Source organism: Fragaria vesca, linkage group LG4 (assembly GCF_000184155.1).
Source record: "Fragaria vesca subsp. vesca linkage group LG4, FraVesHawaii_1.0, whole genome shotgun sequence".
In the NCBI taxonomy this organism is placed as follows: Eukaryota; Viridiplantae; Streptophyta; class Magnoliopsida; order Rosales; family Rosaceae; genus Fragaria; species Fragaria vesca.
Genome location: NC_020494.1, coordinates 15,415,130 through 15,422,596, shown reverse-complemented (window position 1 = coordinate 15,422,596; position 7,467 = coordinate 15,415,130).

The following is a 7,467-nucleotide window of genomic DNA, read 5'->3' as shown; positions in this document are numbered from 1 at the left end:
TTCAAATTTGTGGCTGATATTTTGCCACGTGGCGAGAACCCCACATTGGCGTACACTACTCTGGCGTAGTCCAGCGCTTTCCTTCATATTAACCTTTTTGTGATTTCTTCATTGGGCTCATGCTATACTTTTTGTTGATGTGTCCAGGGATTGCTTTACACCAAGTCAGAAGTTTCTACGGTTTTGTCTAGTCGGTTTCCTGGTTATCATTTGTTTTTTACATCTTTAGTCTACTTCAGTGATTTTTGTTTCGGGCTCATTGCATGTTTTTGTTTTTGTGACTTGTGGCTAATACTATACAGTATACTGACGTGTCCCACGGACTAGCATCAAGTCAGAGAGTGCGCAGTCCGGTCTAATTTGTTTCTGATGACTGACATCTTTCTTGTTAACCTTGCGTTTTTCTTTCTGATGATGTACATTTTTATTGATGTGTCCAAGGACTGGTTTACGCCAAGAAAGAAACTGTGCAGTTCTGTCTAAGTCGGGTTCTTGGTCTCTATTTATTCTTTACATCTTCAGTATATTTCTTGATTTTTTGTTTACGGGGCTCATCCCATGCTTTTTATGACTATTTGTCCTTTATATTCTTATCTTTCATACCTTTTTGTGAAGTCTTTTTTGTTCTTTTTGTTTTGTACAGATGCTTCTGATTAAATTTGATTTAATGCTCTAGTCCTACCAAGAAATCAAAATATTTGGGTTTAAATTTTTTTTGGCATTACTTGCATCTAGTTATGGATTACCTTTCTAGTTTATATTAGACCTTACGTGTCAATCTTCTGATGTCATGCACAAAAACATTGTAGAATCTGAATTTTTGCTCAGAGGATGGATGAAAGCTTAGGGTTTAGGCTTTCATAAAACTAATGTAAAACTAAGAAGCATCAATCCTCCTCACTATGTTAATATTGGTTGTTCCAACAGGTTATGGTGAGTTGGATCATGTATGCTTCTCCTATACTGGTTCTGCTGTTTAGCCTTCTTATCTGTTTCCCTCATTTTCGTTTTACTTTCTCTGGCTTTTTAATTACAGCTTCTTCTGATTTTCATCGAGGATCCAATTCTCAGATCATTTGTATCGAGTTCAAAAATGTTTTGGCACTATAACATCCATTTGTGTTTGTTTTTATTTGCTGTGCCTTTCAGGGTTGTTAGAGAAGGTTGTTGAAGCTTCTGTCCAGTAAGGTTTTTGATGCTTTTTGTTATGAAGGATATCTGTGATGTGTCACATTTAGGATATGTGCAAATTTTATTGGTATGTAAACCATCATTAGTGTGTATGGACATAATTTATTGCTAGAGGAGTTCAGATATCAACATGCAAGTTCAATCAATATAGGTATGGTATCTGTTTTTCCTGTTAACTAAAGATGCTGCTGAATCTAAAGAGGATTCAATCAAACATGTTCAGATGCTGGGAAGGTTGGGTACTGTCTTCATCTCTCTATGGTTTTCTTTGTAAGAGGTGGAACAAAGTTGTAAAGTTTTCAGGTTGTATCATTGAAATGTGGGAAGCTGCTTTTTGTATCATTGAAATGTGGGAAGCTGCTTTTTGGTATGGTTGTTCTTTCAGTTTGGAGCACTTTGAATGTGGAGCACTGGTGAAATCTCTCTTCAACTTCGATCGTCTTTTCAATTTGATAGTGTGCATAATGGAATATAGTTATATAGTGCGTGATCATGGTGCATCTTTTTGGCTGCCTGTGGAGTTGGTTGTTGTATATTAGTGAAACAGTGGCATAATTCTTCCTTCCTTTGGTGATGTCTTCTTGTTGTCCAAAGTGTTGGTTGATGTACTGTCTGTACTTGTCAAGTGTCGGAAGAACTTGTGAAATGATGAATGGTTGATGTTGTGGTTTCATTACTGAAAAGTTGGCTTGGCTTGGTGTTGGTTTATGGTGTCACAACAAGGGGATCCTGTTTGTATCTTAGTGATGTTGTGGGCGTGGTTGTGTAATTTTCCAATTGATGGCTTGTTAGTTGCATTACTCTTCCAGTTTTCTTCTCATTGGATCCCTTTACACTATTTTGTATTCGATGGAGTTGGTTTCTTTGGGGCGTGGACTGTCGTCGTGCTGAATTTGTTAATTATTTGGTTCTGTATTAGAATTGTGAGTTGCTATATGGATGGTGTTTGCTTTGTGGAAAATAAGACTTGTGCTATGTTATGATTTCATCTTGTTAGGTTTGTAGGATATGTATCCACTAGTAGGAACTGGTTTGCATGTTGAAAATAAGTAACAAATGGAAAACTATAACTGGTGAACAACGTGCATTAGGTTTTGTAGGATAACTAGGAACTAGGCATTTAGGTTAGGTTAATGGGGTGTAGCTCAAATGGTAGAGCTCTCAAGCTTGTAATTTGCATCTGCAAGTCTTAAGATCTTGAGAAGATCAAGGTTCAAATCCTTGTGTCCCACTATCTCGTTGTTGTTCGTTCTTCCCATAGCATTCCAGGTATGTAATAACATGAAATTGTACAGATGTTGTTTACTCAATTATATTTATGCTGCAAGTGCTTAGCTTAGCTCAGTTTCCAGCATTATTCATTATTATGTTTAATTAAGTTCTATGTCTTTTGCTCTTATTGTTTAGATTCAGTTAAGACAACTTTCAACCACAACATTACTATACAGCTAGACTGTGTGTAAGCTTCCTAGCATCAAACCTTCTACCTGCCGCCTAACCCTTTTACATTGACTTGGAATGTTCAGCACATCAGAAAATCTTGGTGATCTGAAAGACATTGTAATAACTTGAGAATGGTGAACTAAAGACGCAGCAAAAACTTGAGAATATTTGGTGGACCTCTAGTGTGTACCGTCCTCTAGAATGTAACGACGTTCAAAATTTAGAAACCCTCGTTATTGAGGGGATCCTCGCTCATGGGGCGGTTTCGGACGCAAGTGTTCAAGCTCTTGGGGTCAGAGCTGCACTTCCCTTTTGAATCTCACACCCCAAAACTTCGAAGTTCTTTTATATTTGTAACGGAAGGCGCATGGTAAAGTGGCACCTGTATGGCATCGACATTGGATAGTTGCAAATAAATTTTTGATACCCTGCCATTTCCTTTCAGTTTTGCTTTTAACGTTTTGTACATTGTTTAAACTAGTCTTGCCGAGGTATAGTAATCATATGTAGTCCAAATAATTCTACTAGGCGCTGGTGAAAATGATTGTCTACAATCTTAGCTGGTGAAAATGATTGTCTACAATCTTGGCTGCTACAATCTGGAATGATAATTGGAATAATTACTTCGGCCGTATGATTTAGAGCTTGCCACACTATTGATATTGGAAAGAAAAGCCATTTGGTCATACAATAGACTGCAATTGACATTAAACAAAAAAAATAAACAACTGCAAGTTTTGGGATCTGTTTTAGATGCGTCATCTCATATACCATACACATGTTTTGGAATGGCGTTATACCGTTATATGGATGATGGTTTCCGAAGACCACATAATGCTGCTTTCATTAGCATTACGTTGTTTGTGTTGCACATCGAGAGTTTCAACCAGTATGAGATGTTATGCTTGCAGAAACCTAATCTTAGACCAAGTTGGGTGCTGAAGTACTATGACCCTTGTGTGAAGTTCAAGTGAAGCCTGGGGTCTGTTTCCGGGTTGGTCATTTGAGCTTGAAATCAAATTGTTGTGGCAAGAGTAGCAAAGTAGGATGTGGAACTCACAAATGACCAGTTGTATAGTTTCAGTTGTGTAATACATAAATGAAAAAAATTCAACATTAACCATGCGGAGGAATTAAATCTGCATGGAACTAGCCCTAAACAAAAGCTTAGCAAAATGCGCCTCACACGCGCGCCTCTCAAAACTTTCTAAAAACACCTTCTCCTCTTTATCTTGTCCGGCTGCGCCGCGGCATCGGTATCGGTCCATGGCCGAGCCGATGACGTGGAGGGCGGCCGGACGGAAAGACGATTCATGGGTTATGTTTGTGGCTCGATTATGGGTTTTGAGCAGATCGGGTTCTCAACCGAAGTGATTTTGTTCGGTTGCTGCATCGGAGGCGAAGGCGCGGCAGGAGGATAGATCGGGGGTGGAGCAAAGGAGGTCTTGCACGGCAGAGGGTCGGTGGTCAAACTGGAGTTGGCGGTTCGAAGGTTTTGGCCAACGCCGTGAATGTAAGATCGGGACTTCTCGGGCTCCAGATCCAGATCTGGTTCCTGTCACGAAACTTGATGGTTGCTGGTTTGAAGGATGCTACAGCGGCTCGGTTGTGGTGGCAGTACAATCCCGACTGTGCGGCATCAGGTTCGGCAAGACGGCGACGTCACATTTGTGGCAAGAGGTCGAGAATGGGTGGTTTGCCATAGCTCATTGGGCTTGGACATACCCATTTTGGGCTAGTGGGTTTGGGCTTTAGCCTCATGATCAGTGGACTTGTGCCTTGGCCTGGGTCTGGGTATGTGACCCTCATGAGGTACCTATGTTCAATTGCTTTTTTATTTACTGTTTTAAGTTAGTTTCGGCTCTAGTTTATGAGCCCATACCCTTGAGGTGTATTTTTATCCCTCTGTGGATTATACTGGCTCTGGCCAGATCGGGAGGACTCGGTTCCTCACACCGATGTCAACCAATCTCAACTCTTTCCAGATACTTGGTCACCCAACACCAAAACAACTCGTCAACTACCATTGTAAACCGTCATGAGAGCTTGTGTGTCTGTACGCTTAAAGTGCAGTTTGACACTTACCTATCGGATTATGGGTGCTCATGCGTGGGTTTATCACCCCCCATTTTCTTTGGTTCTGGTTCTGGTTCTGGTTCTTGGATATGGTTTTCGGTCTTCTCTTGGCAGCCTCAGCTTTATCATGGCTTTGGTTTAGATGGTGGATTGTATGGTGTTGTTTTGAGGGAGTTCTTCCTCTTGGTCATGGGTTTCCATATGATTTGTGCATTGAGATTCGGTAAGCATCGGGTACTCGGGCAGCTATGCTCTGATTTAGCACTCTTCACTTACTCACAGCTATTGGCGGCGATGGCAACGACAATGTCGGCGTGCATGGGTGGTGTGTGTGGTAGATTTGTTAGTATTGTTGTATTTATGCTTTTTGTTGTAGGACTTTCGGTCCATAGATTAGTTGGTTTCCCTTTACTCTTTCTATGTTGATTGAGTTGGAGACTTATGCTCTTTATTATTAATTTTTCGGCCTTGCGTTTGCAAGTTCTGTAATTTGGGTTTCCTCCTTCTTTAATGAATTATTCATTATTGTCAAAAAAAAAAAAAAAAAATTCAACATTACTAAAGTTGAAGGAAAGTTAGCATAGCTTCCCAGTTATTAAACCATACTTCTTACTTATCAAGTAAGAAACTGATGCCCGGTTAAACCATAGTACTTAGTATAGCTTCCTAGTTAAACCGATCAAATAGTTGTGTTTTTCTTTTTGCATATGCGATGCCGACGATCAGTAAGAAGGCTAGCTAGGCACTTGTCTTTGGTGGTGCATTTATCAAAACAGAAAGAGTGTGCTTGCCCTTTGCTCTTACAGTCATCCAAGCATCGCTTCCAGAGTTCCAGGCATCTGCGCATCGATTGAGGCAGTTGAAATCCTGCCCGTAGGCTACTTGTGCTGCAGGCCAAGCTAGCTAGCAACAACAATCCAGTCGCCACAAGAACCACTAGTAGTATTGAAAATCCTGGAGTAGAACTCATTCCTAGCTCGATTGGGAGTTGATTTTGCTAGTAGAGATTAACGTGGTGCATATGAATTGGGAGATGCTCAAATATCATATATATATATATATATATACATAGAGGATGTGAAGCGGACGTCCGCACTCCGGTTTAAAGTGTGGACGTCGTCCGTTCTCCGCCGTCTCACGCCGGAGACAGCTTCTCTCCTTCTCGGACGACAGCACAAGCTTCCAGGACGGTTTTTCTCCTTCCAAGACTGGCCGGCGACAAGTTTTCCGGCCGGATTGAAGCTCTGGACGGAAAACACCATGATTGATCAAGGTTGGCCGAAAAACTTGTCGCCGGCCAGTCCTGGAAGGAGAGAAGCCGTCCTAGAAGCCTGTGCTGTCGTCCGGGAAGGAGAGAAGCCGTCGCCCGGGAAGGAGAGAAGCCGTCGCCAGCGTGAGACGGCGGAGAACGGACGACGTCTACACTTTAAACCGGAGTGTGGACGTCCGCTTCACATCCTCTATGTATATATATATGTGTGTCTATATATTGAATCCTTGAAAGGTGATCATGCATTTGTTGTAACCTGAAACTAAGTGTGTGTTGTGGAATATGGTTAGTGATTAACGAAATGATGCACGTACATTCAGGGCGCATGCATATAAATTTACATTGTAGGGAAATGCTCAGTTAGTTTGAGTTGAGGACAATTGTGATAATATATGCTTGTGATCGTTTTGGACGTGTAATGCAGCATTGGTGTTACGTAGTATGGTGTTATAGCAGCGATGATCTGGAACCCAAATCCTAGCCTCTGAGAAATGAGAGATTCCAACTGGTGAGCAACGAATCAGTTGAGAGAGCCAAGAGAGGTTGTTAACGAAGAAACATTACAGAATGGGTTTAAAACATGTTTATAAGGAGTGAAACTTTACTCTCTTCAAATTACATCTTGGCTTCTCGTAGAGATCCACTATCCCTAAACAATTAGAAAACCCAGCTATATATTAACGTTGCAGATCCCAGCCCATACAAATTCTCAAAAAAACAAAAAAAACAAAAAAAAAAATCCTTTAAATACAAACTGTACTGCTCAATTTTCTATTCATGGTAATTTTACTTAGTGCTGAAGATTCCAGGAACACATATGACAAACGCCATATACACAGCGGTGTACAAATCTTTTTATTATTTTTTAGAAAAAAAAAAGTTTGAATTTTTCTGTTTCTGGCCGACAACCAGCATCAAAAGTCGGTGCGCTTAGCAACATGTTTATCTTTTAGGAAAAGGAAAACAAACGCTGCGTTGGTTTCAAGTCGTAACAAACCGCCTCAAAAATAGCGCGTCTCGCCAGCTCACCAGCAACCGTTCTTGACTCTAAAATTGACCGTCCACCTGTCCCCCCATTGATTAATCTCAGCCCTCCATATTCTCCCCTACTCACTATAAATAGCCCCATAAGCCTCTCACATTTCTCACCCCGCGCTAGAAGGAATATCAGAGCTATCAGGTTCAGAGCTTCCTTTTTCTTTCACGATTTCCTTCCTGTGGTTTTCTTAAGCTTTCAAATTCCCTTTTGCTTTTTGCTGCTGTGTGTGATCTTAGGGTTTGGATTTCTATTCGTTGCGATGGCTTTGGCTCTGCCGATGTTATTAAGCAACAGTTTGGTTTTGGCGGTTAACTCGTTCCTTCCTTCTCTTATGAATTCGTTAATGGTTGGATGATTCGATTTTAATGGAGATCGATTGTGATTTTGTGTTGGTGTGATTTAGGATTGGACTGGTTTGGTGGTGATAGCTGCCCAGGGCTACGTATAT